A 21,733-nucleotide genomic window follows, 5' to 3' on the forward strand; every position below is an offset into this window, starting at 1 on the left:
CACAATAGCTACAAAAACAAATACATTGGAATAACATAACCAAGGACACTAAGGTCTCTACGATGAAAATTAAAAAACCTTAAAGAAAGATATAGAAGAGGCTACCAAAAAATAGAAAAATCTTCCATGCTCATGGATTGGAAGAATCAACATCATCAAAATGTCCCTTCACCTAAAAGCAATTTATAGGTTCAATGCAATTCAAATCAAAATACCAAAGACATTCTTCTCAGATCTAGAAAAAACTATGCTGAAATTCATATGGAGGCACAAGAGACCTTGAATGGCTAAAGCAATCTTCTACAACAAAAACAAAGCCAGAGGCATCACAATACCAGATTTCAGGACATACTACAGGGCAGTTGTAATCAAAACAGCATGGTACTGGTACAGAAACAGATGGATAGAGCAATGGAACAGAATAGAAATGCCAGAAATCAACCCAAACAACTACAGCCAACTTATATTTGACCAAGGATCTAAAACTAATTCCTGGAGCAAGGACAGTCTATTCAATAAATGGTGCTGGAAAACTGAATTTCCACATGCAGAATCATGAAGCAAGACCCATATCTTACACCTTACACAAAAATCCACTCAATATGGATTAAAAACCTAAATCTATGACCTGACACCATCAAGTTATTACAGAACATTGGAGAAACCCTTCAAGATATTGGCACAGGCAAAGAGTTTCAGGAAAAGACCCAGGAGGCACAGGCAGTCAAAGCCAAAATCAGCTATTGGGATTTCATCAAATTGAGAAGTTTCTGTACTGCAAAAGAAACAGGAGAGTGAAGAGACAACCAACAGAATGGGAAAAAATATTTGCAAACTATGCAACAGATAAAGGGTTAATAGCCAGAATCTACAAAGAGATCAAGACACTCCACACAAAAGAAAACAAAAACCAGATTGGCTAAGGACCTCAAAGATATTTTCAAAAGAGGAAATCCAAATGGCCAACAGGCACATGAAAATATGTTCAAGATCACTAGCAATCAGGGAAATGCAAATCAAAACCACAATGAGGTTTCACCTCACCCCGGTTAGAATGGCTCACATTCAGAAATCTACCAACAATAGATGCTGGAGAGGAGGTAGGGAAAAAGGGACACTAACCCACTGTTGGTGGGAATGCAAACTGGTGAAGCCACTATGGAAGTCAGTCTGGAGATTCCTCAGAAACCTGAAGATAACCCTAACGTTCGACCTAGCCATCCCACTCCTTGGAATTTACCCAAAGGAAATGAAATTGGGAAACAAACAAGCGGTCTGCACCCTAATGTTTATTGCAGCTCAAATCACAATACCCAAGACCTGGAACCAACGTAAATGCCCATCAGTGGTAGGCTGGATAAAGAAATTATGGGATATGTACTCTTTAGAATACTATACTGCAGTCAAAAACAATGAAATCCAGTCATTTGCAACAAAATGGAGGAATCTCGAACAAGTCATGCTGAGTGAAATAAGCCAGTCCCAAAGGGACTAATATTATATGGTATCCCTGATTGGCGACAAATAACTGAACACCAAATGGGAAATCTGTTGAAGTAAAATGGACACTATGAGAAACAGTGACTTGATCAGCTCTTGTCCTGACTGTTGATATACAATGTAATACTTTATCCATGTTAGTAGTTTTTTTTGTTCTAGTACAATTGGTTGAACTCTGTAATTAACACACAATTATTCTTAGGTGTTTAAATTTCAGCTGAAAAGTGACCCCTGTTAGGAATTTGGAAAACATTATGCTGACTGAAATAAGCCAGTCCCAATGGGACAAATATCATATATTCTCCCTGATCAGTGACAACTAACCGAGCACCAAAAATGAAATCTGTTAAAGAGAAATGAACACTATGAGAAACGGTGACTTGATCAGCCCTTGCCATGACTGTTGATCAACAACTTAATACGTTATCCCTCTTAGTAATTGTTTTGTTTGTGTTACTTAATACTTTTGGTTGAATACTGTAATCAATACACAGTTATTCTTTCTTTTATTATTTTCTTTTTTTTAACTTTTATTTAATGAATATAAATTTCCAAAGTACGATTTATGGATTACAATGGCTTCCCCCCATACCGTCCCTCCCACCCACAACCCTCCCCTTCCCACTCCCTCTCCCCTTCCATTCACATCAAGATTCATTTTCGATTATCTTAATATACAGAAGATCAGCTTAGTATACATTAAGTAAGGATTTCAACAGTTTGCTCCCACACAGAAACATAAAGTGAAAAATAATAGATGATTTTTTTTAAATGATGATGAAATCAGATCAGAACTATTGTCATGTTTAATCCCAGTAAGAGTCAAGTTGGGAATTGATAATTTCTTTTCTTTTTTTTTTACATAAGGTCAGTTTAATATACATTAAGTAAAGATTTCAACAGTTTGCACCCACATAGAAACACAAAGTGAAATATATTGTTTGAGTACTCATTATATCATTAAATCTCAATGTACAGCACATTAAGGACAGAGATCCTACATGAGGAGTAAGTGCACAGTGACTCCTGTTGTTGACTTTACAAATTGACACTCCTGTCTATGGCATCAGTAATCTCCCTATGCTCCAGTCATGAGTTTCCAAGGCTATGGAAGCCCTCTGAGTTCTCCGACTCTTATCTTGTTTAGACAAGGTCATAGTCAAAGTGGAGGTTCTCTCCTCCCTTCAGAGAAAGGTACCTCCTTCTTTGAAGACCTGTTCTTTCCACTGGGATCTCACTCACAGAGAACTTTTGCCAGAGTGTCTTGGCTTTCCATGCCTGAAATACTCTCATGGGCTTTTCAGCCAGATCCGAAAGCCTTTAGGGCTGATTCTGAGGCCAGAGTGCTGTTTAGGACATCTGCCATTCTATGAGTCTGCTGAGTATCGCACTTCCCATGTTGGATCACTCTCCCCTTTATTTATTCTATCAGTTAGTGTTAGCAGGTACTAGACTTGTTTATGTGCTGCCTTTGACTCTTAGTCCTTTCATTATGATCAATTGTGAACTGAAATTGATCACTTGGAATAGTGAGATGGCATTGGTATATGCCACCTTGATGGGATTGAATTGGAATCCCCTGGTATGTTTTTAACTCTACCATTTGGGGCAAGTCAGCTTGAGCATGTCCCAAATTATACATCTCTTCCCTCTCTTATTCCCACTCATGTTTAACAGGGATCACATTTCAGTTAAATTTCAACACTTAAGAATAACTGTGTATTAATTACAGAATTAAACCAGTCATATTAAGTAGAACAGACAAAAAAACTACTAAGAGGGATAATATATTAAGTTGTTCACAGTTATTCTTAAGTGTTGAAACTTAACTGAAAAGTGATTGCTGTTAAATATAAGAGTGGGAATAAGAGAGGGAATAGATGTGCAATTCGGGACATGCTCAAGCTGACATACCTCAAACGGTCGAGTTAGAAACATACCAGGGGATTCCAATTCAATCCCATCAAGGTGGCATGTGCCAATGCCATCTCACTAGTCCCAGTGATCAATTTCTGTTCACAATTGATCATAATGATGGGACTAAGAGCCAAAGGGATCACATAAACAAGACTGGTGTCTGCAGATACTAGCTGATAGAATAAAAAAGGGACAGAATCATCCAACATGGGAAGCGAGATACACAGCAGACCCATAGAATGGCAGATGTCCTAAACAGCACTATGACCTCAGAATCAGCCCTTAAAGCACATGAATCTGGCTGAAAAGCCCATGAGAGTATTTCAAGCATTGAAAGCCAAGACACTCTGGCAAAAAAAAAGACATAAATGAAAGATCTCCGTGAGATCCCAGTGGAAAGAACAGGTCATCAAAGAAGGAGGTACCTTTCTCTGAAGGGAAGAGAGAAAGAACTTCCTTTCTGAATATGAATTTGCCAAATATGATCAAAGTCAGTGATCTAAAAAGGCTGCCATAGCCTTGGGAACTCATGACAAGAGCCTAACCTGATTACTGATGTCATAAATAAGAGTGTCAATTTGTTAAGTCAATAACAGGAGTCACTGTGCACTTACTCCTCATGTAGGATCTCTGTCCTTAATGTGCTGTACAGTGTGACTTAATGCTATAACTAGTACTCAAACAGTATTTTTCACTTTGTGTTTCTATGTGGGTGCAAACTGTTGAAACATTTACTTAATATATGCTAAACTGACATTCTGTATATAAAGAGAATTGAAAGTGAATCTTGTGAATGGAAGGGGAGAGGGAGCGGGAGATGGGAGGGTTACGGGTGGGAGGGAAGTTATGAGGGGAAGCCATTGTACTCCATAAGCTGTAGTTTGGAAATTTATATTTATTAAATAAAAGTTTAAAAAAAGACTAATGTTGGCTAATACAAACTGACAGAATAAAAAAAGGGAAGAACGATCCAAGATGGGAAACTGGATACAGAGCAGACTCATAGAATGGCAGATGTCCTAAACAACACTCTGGCCTCAGAATCGGCCCGTAAGGCATTTGGATCTGGCTGAAGATCACTTGAGAGTATTTTAGGCATGGAATGCCAAGACACTCTAGCAAAAAAAAAAAAAAGGACCTAAATGAGAGATCTCTGTGAGTGAGATCCCAGTAGAGAGAACAGGCCATCAAAGAAGAGGTGCCTTTCTCTTAAGGGAGGAGTGAACTTCCACTTTGACTATGACCTTGTCTAAATAAGATAGGAGTTGACGAACTCAAAAGGCATCCATAGCCTTGGCAACTCATGACAAGAGCCTAGGGAGATTACTGACGCCATAAACAAGAGTGTCAATTTTTTAAGTCAACAACAGGAATCACTGTGCACTTACTCCCCATGTAGGATCTCTGTCCTTAATGGGCTGTACGTTGTGACTTAATGCTATAACTAGTACTCCAAAAGTATTTTTCACTTTGTGTTTCTATGTGGGTGCAAACTGTTGAAATCTTTACTTAATATATACTAAATTGATCTCCTGTATATAAAGAGAATTGAAAATGAATCTTGATGTGAATGGAAGGGGAGAGGGAGCGGGAGATGGGAGGGTAGTGGGTGGGAGGGAAATTATGGGGGGGAAAAGCCCTTTTAACCCATAAGCTGTACTTTTTTACTAAATAAAAGTTTAAACAAACAAACAAACAAAAAGTGGAACAGCCGGGTCTCAAACCGGTACCCATTTGATGCCAGCACTTCAGGCCAGGGAATTAACCCACTGTGCCACAGTGCTGGCCACAACTTTTTACTAGTTCAGTGTAACTACCTCTACTATATCATTGATAAGACCGATAAATACAAATTCAGGCTTTATATTTTACAATAATTTAGGAGATTCTGTGTTCCAATTTGAATAACATGATAAACATGTTACCATTATAGCATCACAGAGACTAGAAACAAATTTGATATCAGGTTTGATATTTCTAATGCTTTATAATCATGACAATTTTATGTTGTCAAATATTTATTTCACGATTTTAATGAAATATACTCATAAAGCTGTTATATCACAATATAATGCAAACAAAAATAAACAACTTACTGGTGGTGTGTTCATTTTCTTTGGCCTTGGAAACATGTAGTGGGAATTAGGACTGTACCTGGATGAGAAGATAAATGGAAATGTGAGAGAACTGGTGTTATTTGCTCCTAGACTCAGAGCAATATCATGATAGAAGTGAATACAAAATACCAAATACATTAGCTGTAGAAAAGAACACCAATCAGCTTCCCTCAGTAGTAACAGTGCTTTACACATGACAAGGACCAAAGAAGATGTCCTTGAAAGAGCACCAACAGTGACTTGATTAGCTCTTGTCCTGACTGTTGATGTACAATGTAATACTTTATCCATGTTAGTATTTTTTTGTTCTAGTACTATTGGTTGAACTCTGTAATTAACACAATTATTCCTGGTGTTTAAATTTCAACTGAAAAGTGATCCCTGTTAGGAATTTGGAAAACATTATGCTGACTGAAATAAGCCAGTCCCAAAGGGACAAATATCATATGTTCTCCCTGATCGGTGACAACTAACTGAGCACCAAAAAGGAAACCTGTTAAAGAGAAATGAACACTACGAGAAACCGTGACTTGATCAGCCCTTGCCCTGACTGTTGGTGAACAACTTAATACGTTATCCCTCTTAGTAATTGTTTTGTTTGTGTTACTTAATACTTTTGGTTGAATACTGTAATCAATACACAGATATTCTTAAGTGTTGAAACTTAACTGAAAAGTGATCGTTGTTAAATATAAGAGTGTGAATAAGAGAGGGAAGTGATGTGCAATTCGGGACATGCTCAAGCTGACATACCTCAAACGGTCGAGTTAGAAACATACCAGGGGATTCCAATTCAATCCCATCGAGGCGGCATGTGCCAATGCCATCTCACTAGTCCCAGTGATCAATTTCTGTTCACAATTGTTCATAATGATGGGACTAAGAGCCAAAGGGATCACATAAACAAGACTAGTGTCTGCGAATAGTAGCTGATAGAATTAAAAGGGAGAGAATGGTCCAACATGGGAAGCGAGATACACAGCAGACCCATAGAATGGCAGATGTCCTAAACAGCACTCTGGCCTCAGAATCATCCTTTAAAACACATGAATCTGGCTTTAAAGCCCATGAGAATATTTCAGGCATGGAAAGCCAAGACACTCTGGCAAAAAAAAAAAAAAAAAGACATAAATGAAAGATCTCCGTGATTGAGATCCCAGTGGAAAGAACAGGTCATTAAAGAAGGAAGTACCTTTCTCTGAAGGGAGGAGAGAAGTTCCACTTTGAATATGACCTTGTCTAAATATGATCAGAGCCGGTGAACTCAAAGGAATTCCATAGCCTTGGCAGCTCATGACAAGAGCCTAGGGTGATTACTGATGCCATACACAAGAGTGTTAATTTGTTAAGTGAACAACAGGAGTCACTGTGCACTTACCTTCATGTAGGATCTCTGTCCTTAATGTGCTGTACATTGTAATTTAATGCTATAACTAGTACTCAAACAGTGCTTTTCACTTTGTGTTTCTGTGTGGGTGCAAATTGTTGAAATCTTTACTTAATATATGCTAAACTGATCTTCTGTATAAAAAGAGAATTGAAAATGAATCTTGATGTGAATGGAAGGGGAGAGGGAGTAGGAAAGGGGAGGGTTGCAGGTGGGAGGGAAGTTATGGGGGAAAGCCATTGTACTCCATCAGCTCTACTTTGGAAATTTATATTCATTAAATAAAAGTTAAAATAAAGAAAGATCACCAACAATTATACTGATTGGCAGTGATAAGGCACACGTAATCTTTATGTCAAAAGAAACATGTACTTGCTACTTAATTTGTTTAAAATGTTACTGCCAAGAAGCAATTTTTTATTTTAAGAATGCTTGTGAGTCAAGTGGCAAAATGCCACAGAAAGAAACAAATGCTGCCACTAAAATCTACCCTATAGAAAAATACTTGGGTGATGTTAACTATTGTTTTGTTGCTACAAATACACTTCATGGTACTTCATATTGTTAGTTTCACTAGAACATATTTTGATGTTACACACTGAAAATTCTATAGAATATATTCTGCTTGTAACCACGATATTTTTGTCCACAGCTGTGTAGAAAAATGAATATAATACACATTTATTATGCTATATCTTTATAGTAATTATTGCAAAAGACACCTCCCAGTTTCCAAATATTCATGTAGTTCTTCCCTAAAATGCTTCTTGGCATTCAGTGAATATAACACCAACATGATTTGAAAAGTTATATTATGAAGAAGCCTCAGAACTTCCTGTTGGAGATACAGGACCCAGGCAAAATTTCATAGCAAACCATCAGACTTGGGAATGTTAAATGTTGTGATGCAAGTTAGTCTGCTGCTTGGGAAATACTATATCTAATACCAACATGCCCAGATGCGTGATTGATATTCTGCATATTCAAGGCAGCACCCTGCTAAGATGTCTATGAGGCAGTAGTTGGCGCATAAGCACTTGGATTCCTACCACCCACACATTATTAAAGGATGGAGTCCTGTACCTGAACACATATGTTAATTTCTTCTGATTTAACTTTGCATGGAATTAAATTCTTCCCTTCTCATCAAGGTTATTAATATTTGATGTTGAACAAATCCAGATACGTGTAAGCTCTCCTCCATTAGAAAACAATAATAGGGATCAGGGGCAAGATTGCAGAGTAGGGAAGGAGCTTGCTGCTCTATTCTTGGGGAAGATAGTTTTTAAAAAATGGAAAGAGTGCAGATTCAGGCAAGAGTTTTGGGTTAAAAAGCAGAGGAAGCTCTACATATTGGAGGGACAAAGTGGACCTACATGGAGGGATTCACAACTCAGAACTCCAGCAGCCAAGAGCCTCCACATCAGAGAGGAGAGTGTGGTGAGACCAGACTGCATAAGCCAACTCCATGGGTGAAAAAGCTGCAGGAAGAGCCTAGAGAGAATCTGACTTGGAGCCAATTGGGGGATAATGTACCTGCCAAACTAGAGGAGAAAAAAAAGAGGGGGCACATTTTCTCTGTCCATAGCACCCTGCAACTGCAACATGTAAGCAAGTGATATAGAACAAGTGCCATTTTGACACATATGACAGCTGCGCTAGCTTGTGTAAGCATCTTGAAAGCAGCCAAGCAGAGAATCCTGATCTGGTGGGGAGATCTGGCAGGGGGGTATGCTGCTTGAGACTGTGTGAGGCTTCTGTGCTAGGACTGTGTAAATACTGAGGTTGTGTGGGAGCAAAAAGGGAGTCACCGGGACTTTGAGCAGTCAGTGTGGGAGGCTCCACACAATCAGCATTCCCTGGTTACCAGGCAAGGGTCATTGCTGGAGAATCCAAACTTATACTGAAAACTGCACAGATCCTTTGTGTGGTCCTTGTGGCAGTGCCAATAAATAATATACCCTCTGGGGCTAGCACCCAGGCACTGGTCTCATTTGAGGAGAGGAGCTCAGATGAATCTACACCAACAGACAAGAAGAAACCTCCCCTCTAATAAAAAAAAGAGATTTAAGATGCCAAAATTGGTGTGTCACTTCAGACACACCCTTCACTCTGAAGCAATGAACAGAGCTCCCTGGCTACAATCACCACATGCCTTTAGGTATTTCCTGAAAGCAGACAATCTGATAATGAACACAGACATAGTCCACAGATAAAAGCTGCAACAGCAAAAATAAAATGACTATGTCCACAAATACTAAATAACAAATGCACCAAACAAGAATACGGAAGACAAAATGATGCCCCCCGAAGAACACAACACTACAATAATAGATTGTGAAGATGATGAGATTAAAAATATCCAGAAGTAGAATTCAAAATATTGATCACAGGATTGCTTAAAAGTAATCAGAAGAAAATGCATGAACTAATAAAATCTATACATGACATGAAAGAAATTTTCTCCCATGAAATTGAGAACTTAAGGAGAAATCAAAATGAAATCTTGGAAATGAAGAAGTCAATAGAGCAAATTAGAAAATGCAGTGGAAAGCCTTAACAAAATAATCTGTGAATCAAAAGAAAGAATATCTGACTTAGAAGACAAAAAAAAGGAAATCATTCAGAGAGATCAAACATAAGAAGAAATTAGAAAGTTAAAATACACTGTTGGTAAATTATAGATACTATCAAATGACCCAAAATAAAAGTTCTAGGAATTTATGAAGTTTTGGAAAGATGGGATGGATGAGAAGGCCTTTTTAGTGAAATAATTCCAGAAAACTTCCCTAATTTGGAGAAATAAAGGGACATTTAAGTCCGAGGAGCATATAGAACTCCTAAAAGAAATGACCAGAAAATATATTCACCATGATAGATTATAAGCAAACTTTCCACAGTAAATAAATAAAGAAAAGATTCTAAAATCTTCACAAGAGAAACACTAGATTTATTTCAGGGATCTCCAGTTAGACTCAGAGTGGACTTCTCATCAGAAATCCTACACGCTAGGAGGGTATATCACTATTATAAATGCATATGCACCTAATTACAGGGCACCTGACTATTTAAAACAAACATTAAAGGAAGCAAAGGGAGACATAAATTCAAACATAATAGTAATGGAGGGCTTCAATACCCCACATTCAGGAATGGACAGATCCACAAGACAGAAATTCAGCAAGGAAACAGCAGAGGTAATCAACACTATAGACCAAATGGATCTAATAAATATCCACAGAAATTTTCACCTTACAGTTCCAGAATACATATTATTCTCAGGAGTGTATGGAACTTTTTCTAGGATTGACCACATACTAGACCATAAAGCAAACATCAGCAAATTCCAAAACCAAAAAAAAAAAAAATCAGAATCATACTACGCTTCTTCTCACACCACAATGGAATGATGCTGGAAATCAGCAACTTAACAATCTCTGAAACATATGCAAACATATGGAGACTGAACAATATGCTTCAGAATAAAGAGTGGGTCATAGAAGAAATAAAAGTTGAAATAAAAAATTTTGGGAAACAAATGAAGCAACAACAAAATATCAAACTTACGGTGTACAGCAAAAGCAATGTTAAGAGGAAAGTTTGTAACAATTGGTGCCTATATCAAGAAACTGGAAATACACCAAATAAATGAGCTATCAATGCATCTCAAGGATCTAGAAAATGAGCAAACCAAACCAAAACTAATAGGAGAAAAGAAATATCAAAATTAGAGAGGAAATTTAAAAAATGAATCCAAAAAACAATATAAAAGATCAGCAAAATAAAGAGCTGTGGCCGGCGCCGCGGCTCAATAGGCTAATCCTCTGCCTGGTGGCGCCAGCACACCGGGTTCTAGTCTCGGGCGGGGTGCCGGATTCTGTCCTGGTTACCCCTCTTCCAGGCCAGCTCTCTGCTGTGGCCAGGGAGTGCAGTGGAGGATGGACCAAGTGCTTGGGTCCTGCACCCCATGGGAGACCAGGATAAGCACCTGGCTCCTGCCTTCAGATCAGCATGGTGCGCCAGCTGCAGCGTGCCGGCCATGGCAGCCATTGGAGGGCGAACCAATGGCAAAGGAAGACCTTTCTCTCTGTCTCTCTCTCTCTCACTGTCCACTCTGCCTGTAAAAAAAGAGATTTTTTTTAAATAAAATTGACACATAATTGGGCAACTAACCCAAAAAAAGATGCAAATGAATAAAACTAGAGATGAAAAAGAAAATGTAACAACAGACACCATGAAGTGAATTACAAGAAATTAATACAAAGAGCTGCATGTCAACAAGCTGGAAACATAAATGAAATGGACAGGTTCCTGGAAACAAACAACCTAGCTACATGGAGCAATGAATACATAGAAAACCTAAACAGACAAATTTCCAAGATGAAAATTGAATCAGTAATAAAGACCCTCTCGACAAACAAAAGCTGAGGTCCCGATGTCTTCACTGCTGAATTTTAACAGAAATTTAAAAGAGAACTAATATCAATTCTTCTCAAGTTATTCAAAACAATTGAAAGAGAGGGAATTTTCACAAATCTTTCCCTGAAGCCAGCATCACCTTAATTTCTAAACACGGAAAAAGACACAATAGAGAAAGAGAACTACACACCAATTTCCCTAAATCAAGTAGCGGCAAAATTCCTTAATAAAATTCTAGTCAATGGAATCCAACAACACATCTAAAGATCATTCACGCAGACCAAGTGGAATTTATCCTTGGAATGCATGGATGGTTCAATACTTGCAAATCAATCAATGTGATACATCACATTAACAAATTTAAGAACGAAACCAAATGATTATCTCTATATGCAGAGAAAGCATTTTATAAAATACAACACCCTTTCATGATGAAAACTGAGCAAATTGAGTATAGAGGAAAATCTCTTGACACAATCAAGGAAATTTATGACAAATATAGTCAGCATCCCATTGAATGAGGAAAAGTTAGAAGCATTCTCACTGAGATCTGGAACTAGACAAGGATGCCCACGCTCAACATTGCTATTCAGTATAATCCTGGAAGATTTAACCAGAGCCATTAGCCAGAAAAAGAAATCAAGGGACACAAATTGGTAAAGAGAAAGTCAAACTATCTCTATGTGCAGATGACATCTCTATTTGCAGATGGATCCAAAAGACTCCTCCAAGAGATTATGTGAACTCATGGAAGAGTTTGGTAATGTAGGAGGATATACAACCAATACACAGACATTAAAACAGCCTTTGTATACACAGATTGTATACACAATGGCATGTTTCAGAAAGAATTTCTCAGATCATTCCCATTCACAATAGCATGGAGTAAATTTAACCAACAATGCCAAAGATCTTTATGATGTGAATTATAAAATATTAAAAAAGAAACAGAAGATAAAAATGAAAAAAAAATCCATGTTCATGAATTATAAGAAGCAATATCATCAAAATGCCCGTTATTCTAAAAGCAATTTACGAATTCAATGTGATACCAATCAAAATAGCAAAGACATTCTTCTAAGATCTAGAAAAATGATGAAGAAACACAGGAGACCTTGCATAGCTAAAGCAATATTATAGAACAAAAACAAAGCCAGAGGCATCACAATACAAGGTCTCAAGACATGCTTCAAGGCAGTTATAATAAAAGCAGCCTAGTAATTGTGAAAAAAAAAAGATGGATGGACAAAATGAACAAACAAACAAACAAACAAACCACCAGAAGTCAATCCAAGCATCTTCAACCAACTTATATTCAACCAAAGAGCATAAACACACCCCTGGAGTAAGGACAGTCTCTTCAGCAAGTGGTGCTGGGAAAACTGGATTCCCACATGCAAAAATATGAAGCAAAACCCCTGCTTTACACCATACACAAAAATCCATTCAAAATGATCAAAGACATAAATCTATGAGCTGATAACACCATATTATTAAAAAACATTGGGGAAAGCCAGGAAGATAATTGGCTCAGGCAAAGAGTTCTTCGAAAAGAAACCAGAGGCACTGGCAATCAAAGCCATAATTAAGAAATGGGATTACACTCAGAAAGTGAAGAGGCTACTGATAGAATGGGAGAAATTATTTGTAAACTATGCAGCTGATGAAAGATTTATAACCAGGATATATAAAGAGATCAAGAAACTCCAGAACCATGAAACAAACAACCCAGTGAAGAAATGGGCCAAGCATTTAAATAGATGTTTTTCAAAATAGGAAATCCAGATGGCAAAGAGACAAATAAAAAATGTCTAGAATCACTAGCCATCAAGGAAATGCAATTTAAAACCACAGTGATGTGGTTGGCACTGTGGTGCAGTGGGTTAAATCCCTGGCCTGAAGTGCAGGCATCCCATATGGGTGCCAGTTCTAGTCCCAGCTGCTCCTCTTCCTATACAGCTCTCTGCTATGGCCTGGGAAAAAATAGAATATGTCCTAAGTCCTTGGGAACCTGCACCCATGTGGGAGACCCTGGAGAAGTTCCTGGCTTTGGATCAGCACTGCTGTAGGCATTGCAGCCATCTGGGGAGTGAACCATCAGGTGGAAGACCTCTATCTCTGTCTCTACCTCTCTCTGTAACTCTGTCTTTCAAATAAATTCAATAAATCTTTAAAAAGAACACAGTGAGGTTTCACCTCATTCCAGTTAGAATTGCTTTCATACAGAAATCAACAAGCAGCAAATGCTGATGAGAATGTGAGGCAAAAGGTACCCCAACCCATTGCTGGTGGGAATGTAAACTTGTAAAGCCACTATGAAAGACCATTTGGAAATACCTCAGAAATCTGAATATAGACCTACCATAGGACCCAGCCATTTCACTCCTGGGAATTTACCCAATGGAAATGAAATCAGCAAATGAAAAATGTTATCTGTACCTCGATGTTTATGAAAGCTGCATTCACAATAGCTAAGACATGGAATTGACCTAAATGCCCTTCAACTAAAGACTGGATAAGGAAATTATGGGATATATACTCTATTGTATACTACACAATGGATAAAAACAATGAAATCCATTCATTTGCAACAAAATGAATGAATCTGGAAAACATACTGAGTGAAATAAGACAGTCCCAATATACTAATACCATAATAGTTAGTGACAACTAAGAGAGCACCTAAAAGAAAATCCATAAAACTAAGATTGTCATTTTGAGAAGCAATGACTTGAACAGCTTTGGTCTTGACTGTTGAGAAACAGTTTTTTTTTTTTTCTGTACGTCATACTATTTGTAGAACTCTTTCTTAACATTGAGTTAATCATGTGTTTATCTTTTTATTTAATAAATGTGAATTTACAAAGCGCAACTTTTGTATTGTGGCTCCCCCCCAAACTCCCTCCCTCCTGTGACCCTTCCCTCTCCCACTCCCTCTCCCATCCTGCTCTTCATCGAGTTTCATTTTCAATTACCTTCATATACAGAAAGCAACTTAGTATATACTAAGCAATGATTTCAACAGGCTGCCTTCACACAACCGCACAAGGTATAGGGTATTGTTCAACTAGTAATGTTGTCTTTAAGTTTCATAGTAAAGCACATTAAGGACAGAGATCCTACATGGGGAGCATGTACCCAGTGACTCCTGTTGTTGATTTAACAATTGGCACTCTTATTTATGATGTCAGCAATCACCCGAGGGAGCCCCTTGAGTTCACCAACTCTGAACTTGTTTAGTCAAGGCTGTATCACAGTGGAGGTTTATAAAGTCAATTGAAAATAAATCTCATTAAGCATAATGTTTGGAATAACACAGGAAGGAGGGATTTTGTAACTGTGAAGCTCTATTGTCCTGCATACTTTCCTACAGATTACTTCTAAAGGTACAATTTAAAATCTTGGTATGGGACCTCAAATCCCATCAAACTGGATAGTAAAAAATGCCATCTTAATTGTTAGAGTGAACATATTAAGTGTTAAATTGATAATATAGATAGGATTACATGTTAAATGGATCATATAAATAATATGAAATGTCTGGTAAAAATAAACAGAATTAAAAAGGAGAGAATATTCCAACATGGGAAGCAGTACACAGAGCAGACACATAGAATGAGAATCACATTAAAAAACACTCTGTCCTCAGAATCAGCCCATAAGGCATTCTGGTCAGGTTAAAGTCACATGAGAGCAAGTCAAGCATCAAAAGCCAAGACAATGTGGTACAAAATGTTCTACATAAAGGATCTCTGTGAGAGAGACCCCAGTGGAAAGAAGTGGCCATAAAAGAAGGATGTACTTTGGTCTGACAGGTGGAGAGTACTTCAACTTTGCTTGTGGACTTGTCTAGATACTGATGCAGATTTTGGATACAAAGGCTACTATAGCCTTTGTAGCTTCCATAACCTAGGCAGCTCATGATAAGAGTTTTGGGTGATCACTGATATCATACATAAGACTGTTATTTGTTACATTAACAACAGGAGTCACTGTGCGCATACTCTCCATAAAGGACTTCTGTCTGCAATGAATTGTATTATGAGAATTAACTGTAAAACTAGTTCTCGGTTTGTGTGTGTGTTTGTCTGTGTGTGTTTGTTCGTATGTGTAAATTGTTGAAATCTACTTTGTAAAAGTTGGTCTTCTATGTATAAAGTTAAATAAAAATGTATCTTAAAGGATAATGGGACTTGGAATGAGCAAGGAAGGAGGAGTGGGGTGAGAGTGGAGGAGGGAGGGCAGCATAGTGAGAAGAATCACTATATTCCTAAAGTTGTACTGATGAGATCTGTACTCAATAAATAAAATGTTTCTTTGAAATATAAAAAGAAACAAGAAGAATGATTTGTATGTTTCCTGAGTAATCGCTTCACTCTCAACACAAAATGCATGATGCAAAAGAATTCATCTTCAACCACACACTAATGAAGTGGAACTCCAGTGGTTAAATTTTAGGGTTTCAAACTCATATTTGAAAGGCATGTGTCAAAAATAGATGAATTCTTATTTCAGCTCAATTCACAATAGCTAGAACCTGGAATCAACCCAAATGCCCATCAACAGTAGACTGGATAAAGAAATTATGGGTCATGTACTCCATAGAATACGATACAGCAGAAAAAAAAAAAAAACAACGAAATCCTGTCATTTGCAACAAAATGGAGCAATCTGGAAAACATCATGCTGAGTGAATTAAGCCAGTCCCAAAGGGACAAATATCATATGTTCTACCTGATTGGTGACAACTAACCGAGCACCAAAAAGGAAACATGGTGAAGTGAAATGGATACTATAAGAAACAGTGACTTGATCAGCCCTTGTCCTGACTGTTGATCTACAAGTTAAAACTTTATCACTTTTAGTATTTTTTGTTCTACTTAAAACTGTTGGTTGAACTCTTTAATTAACACACAATTATTCTTAGGTATTTAAATTCAACTGAAAAGTGATCTCTGTTAAATGTAAGAGTGGGAATAAGAGAGGGAGGAGACGTACAATTTGGGACATGCTCAATTGGACTTGCCCCAAATGGTGGAGTTAGAAACATGCCACGGGATTCCAATTCAATCCCATCAAGGTGACATGTACCCATGCCATCTCACTAGTCCAAGTGATCAACTTCAGTTTACAATTGATCATACTGATAGACCTACGAGTCAAAGGGATCACATAAACAAGACGAGTGTCTGCTAATACTAGCTGACAGAATCAAAAAGGGAGAGAACGATCCAACATGAGAAGCGGGATACACAGCAGACTCATAGAAAGGCAGATGTCCTAAACAGCACCCTGGCCTCAGAATCAGCCCTTAAGGCATTCGGACCTGGCTGAAGAGCCCATGAGAGTATTTTAGGCATGGAAAGCCAAGACACTCTGGCAAAAAAAAAAAAACCCTAAAGGAAAGATCTCTGCGAGTGAGATCCCAGTGGAAAGAATGGGGCCATCAAAGAAGGAGGTACCTTTCTCTGAAGGGAGGAGAAAACTTCCACTTTGACTATGACCTTGTTGACATAAGATCAATGTCAGTGAACTCAAAATGCTTCCATAGCCTTGGCAACTCATGACTAGAGCCTAGGGAGATTACTGATGCCTTAAACAAGAGTGCCAATTTTTTAAGTTAACAACAGGAGTCACTGTGCACTTACTCCTCATGTAGGATCTCTGACCTTTATGTGTTGTTCAATGTGAACTAATGCTATAATTAGTACTCAAACAGTATTTTACACTTAATCGTTCTGTATGGGTGCAAACTGTTGAAATCTTTACTTAATATACACTAAAGTGATCTGTACATAAAGATAATTGAAAATGAATCTTGATGTGAATGGAATGGGAGAGGCAGCAGGAGATGGGAGGGTTGTGGGTGGGCGGGAATTTATGGGGGAAGCCATTGTAATGCATAAACTGTACTTTAGAAATTTATATTCACTAAATAAAAGTTAAAAATGGATAAATTCAAATGTGGGAACAGGTTTTATGATGCTTATTATTTGTTTTCCCTTTGTTTTCAATTCTGATAATTATACTGTATTTCTAAACACACATCTGCTTATTACAGATACATGTATAAAATATGGAAAACATGATGCTATTCTACTTCAAGATACTTAAACAAGAAGCCAATATTCCTATGGCAACTTATATCTAATCCATCAAAAGATATTTGCTGTGACCTAATCAAATAATTAGTGTGTTATTCATGGGTAATATTCCAGAATTCAGAAAACTACTATAGTACATTTACTAGAATAAAATAATGAGCTTTACTGTGGGTGCATTTAAATTCATTGCACAAAACAAAAGTTCCAGTCTCTGGGAATTAATTCAAAACTCTTGAAATCCATTTCTCTATACATTCATCTGATGATCTATCAAATCTTTATTTATAGCTCTGAGAGTCAGATCTTAACTTTCTCTGTTCGCTAGTTTCTTCTATAAATCATGCAAGATGTCAACACAAGAATTACATAGAGCCTCTACTGCCACGTTGTTCTTCTCTAACAGGGAATGGCTATGGCTAATATGAACTTCAGTGGGAGTAAGACAGTGTACTGGTTTTAGGCCCACAACCTCTCCCTGGTTTCCTTTATTGCACAGATATGATTTTCCCTGTTCAAATTCCTGTGTTTTCTCTATACTACCATTGTCCTAAGTGATATTGTACAAATGTGGGAACCTTAAACTTGAGCTTCCAAGCCTAAGTTCCCTCATCTCAGAGCTCAGAAACTAGTACATGATGAAAAAAATAGGTCTTGGCTGGCACCGCCGCTCACTAGGCTAATCCTCTGCCTTGCAGTGCTGGCACACTGGGTTCTATTCCCGGTCTGGGCACCAGATTCCGTCCCGGTTGCCCCTCTTCCAGGCCAGCTCTCTGCGGTGGCCAGGGAGTGCAGTGGAGGATGGCCCAAGTGCTTGGGCCCTGCACCCCATGGGAGACCAGGATAAGTACCTGTCTCCTGCCTTCAGATCAGCGAGGTGCTCCAGCCACAGTGTGCCGGCCATGGCGGCCATTGGAAGGTGAACAAATGGGAAAAGGAAGACCTTTCTCTCTGTCTCTCTCCCTCTCACTGTCCACTCTGCCTGTCAAAAAAATTTAAAAAAGAAAAAATAGGTCTCAATTTCATATTACTTGAGATAAAAATGAAATTTCAGGGATTAATGAGCTAGCTCAGCACCATGGGCTTTGTGAGTTTATATGTCCTTTCCAGGAATTTGCTCTCTTTGTTCATCACACACCTCTGCCAACAGGAGTTGTTCCTTCTGGGAATGGAGATATAGTTTCCAAGGGAAACTCCAATATGAGAAAAATTGTGAACATCATACTCACCAAAAATTGGCTAATCACAAGCCACTCCTTTGTCTGACTCTTCTGAGTCAATAAGGAAGCTATAGTGATTAATTTGTCCTGAATACAGAAGATTATATAGTCCAAGTGGTACAAATAAAGGGAGTGATGAGCAAAGAGTGAGTCTAGCGAATGAAAATAACCTCAAGGATTATTAACTGAATTTAGCCTTTTCTTTTTAAATATTTAATTATTTGCAAGGCAGAGAAATGAAAGACAAAAACAGAGACACTGACACATGAAGCATCTTTTTTCCTGGCTCACTTCCCAAGATGCTAAAATAAACAGGTTTTGGCGAGGACAGAGCCAGGAGCAAGTAATTTTATTTACATCTGCTATATGGGCACATTCCAAAGCATTTGGGTCATGTTCCATTGCCTTCCCAGGTTCATTAATAGAATATACACAAAGTAACACTACAATATAGGAGGCCAGCATTGCAAGCAGTGGCCAATCCCATTGCAAACTAATGTGTGCCACAAACACTAGTCATTTCAGATCCATCATTAAAATATTTAGTCATATACCTCTGTTGCCTCATCATGTATTTTTCTATTAATTTAGTTCATAATTTTATTGTTTAAAAAGACAAACAATATACACCTTGAAGTTTTAGACATAACCATTTGATAAGAAGAGGAAATCAAAGGGATACAAATTAAAAAGTGGGAATTCAGATTATTTCTATTTGAAAATGACATGGTTCTCAATATAGGGAAGCCAAAAGAGTCCACTTGTAAATGATTAGAATTCATAAAAAACTTTGTTAAAGTAGCATAATATAATAGTAACACGTAAAAGTCAATAGCCTTTCTATACCCAGACATTGCCATGGCCAAACATCTAAACAGAAAGATTTCCAATAAACAACCTAAGTATCCATCTCAAGAGTCCTAGAAAACAAGAATAAGCCAAATACAAGATGAAATGAATAGCATAGGTCATAAATGGAATGTTAACATTAAAGATAAGCAAAATAAAATTTTATTTTTAATAGAAGAAACAATCCTTTCGCTAGGTTATAAAAACTAGGTTCAAGTAAATAAAATCAAAGAAGGGGAAACTATAATGCATATCACAGATATAATAGGCATCACTAATTTATATTAAAAAGGATAAATGAAAAATTTTAAAAAAATTGTTTATTTGTGGATACATATAACCTACCAAAACTGAGCCAAGTAGATATAACATATCTGAGAATCCAGGTCTCCCATGGGGCTGCGGCTTTGGGTGATGATCATTGTGAATGTTGTTCTTTAGCTACAGCCAACATGCTCTCGATGCAGGATGTTGGTCATAGAGGAAGCCACCTGCTAGCAAGAGGTAGGAAGTACACAGTGACCTTACTTTCTGCTTGCTGTCGCTGCCAATCTATAAATGCCCTTTAGAAGAAGCCTATTGGCAGCCAGTGGTGGTTACAAGATAGCAGAATAGGGAGGGAGCGTATTTCTCTAGCCCAGGGGAAAATGGTTTTAAAAAAGTGGTAGTCTTGGGGAAGAGTTATGAAAAAAAGGCAGAGGAAACTCTATTACATGGAGGGCATGGGCTCGCATGGCTCAGGACTCCAATATCCAAGAGCCTATGCACCATTGCTGCAAAGTGAGGTGAGACAAGACGGCAGTAGCCTGAGACTCTGGTGAAAAAGCAGAAGGAAGACCCTAGAGGAAGTGAGGTTTGAAGCTATATGAGGGAAAGTGCACCAGCCTAACTGGAGGAGAGAGAAAAAAAAAGAGGGTATGAACACATTTCTCTCTGATCACCTTACAAAGCCATACAAGCCAATAGAGCAGGCACCAATTTGGACATACATAAAAGCTGCACCAACTCATTTCTGTGCCCAGCAATCAGCCGACTGGAGATTACTGACTCCAGTGGGGAGAAATAACAGAAGGTTAGGAGCTTGTGAATGTGTGAAGCTTCAGAACTGTGACTGTGGAAAAAAATGAGTGTGTGTGGAAGAACTCATGGTGTGCATGAGACTTTGAGCAGTCTCAGTGGGACACCACAAGCTCCAGAAGTCCTGGGCACCTGGTTAGAGACATTGCTGGAAAATCTTAACTTATACTGAGGATTGCACAGATCCTTTGTGCGATCCTTGGGACAGAGCAGAGGAATATTATATCCACTTTGGCTGGTGCTCAGGCACTGGACTCCATCAAGAAGAAGAGCTCAGCTGAGCAGAAATAATTCCATTCTGATTAAAAAAAGAGAGTGACGATTTACCATGTCAAACCTGAGAGTATCAACTTAGGCATGCCCTTAACTCTAGAGAACTGAACAGAGCTCTCTGGCTACATCCACTGCAAGCCTCTAGACATTCACTGAAAGCAGACATTCCACTTATCTATAGAGTCATAGTACAAGGATAAAAGACGCCAAAGTGGGGGGAAAAAAAAGAAGAAACCAACGAGTACCTCCACAAATGCTGAACAACAAATGCAACAACCCAAAGGACAAGAATAAGGAAGACAACATCATGCTCCCAAAAGAACAGAACACTTCATTACAAGATTATGAAGATGATGAGATAGAAGAAATGCAAGAAATAGAATTCCAAAAATTAATGATAAGATTATACAGAAGTAATCAAAAGCAAAAGCATGGACTACTAAAATCCATGGAGAACATGAAAGAAAATCTCTCATGAAATTAAAATCCTTTTTTTATTTTTTTATTTAGTAAATATAAATTACCAAAGTACAGATTTTGGATTACATGTGCTCACCCCTTAACTTCCCTCCCATATGCACACCTCCCATCCCCCACTCCCTCTCCCATTCCATTCACATCAAGATTCATTTTTAATTATCTTTACATAAGAAGATCAATTCAGTATATATTAAGTAAAGGTTTCATCAGTTTACACCCACACAGAAACACAAAGTGTAAAAATACAGTTTCAATACTAGTTATAGCATTACTTCACATTGGACAACACACTAAGGACAGATCCCACATGAGAAGTAAGTACACAGTGACTCCTGTTGTTGACTTAACAATTTGACACTCACAAATGAACTCTCAAATTTATAAACCATTTTA

This window comes from Oryctolagus cuniculus, chromosome 13 (genome assembly GCF_964237555.1).
Source record: "Oryctolagus cuniculus chromosome 13, mOryCun1.1, whole genome shotgun sequence".
In the NCBI taxonomy this organism is placed as follows: domain Eukaryota; kingdom Metazoa; phylum Chordata; class Mammalia; order Lagomorpha; family Leporidae; genus Oryctolagus; species Oryctolagus cuniculus.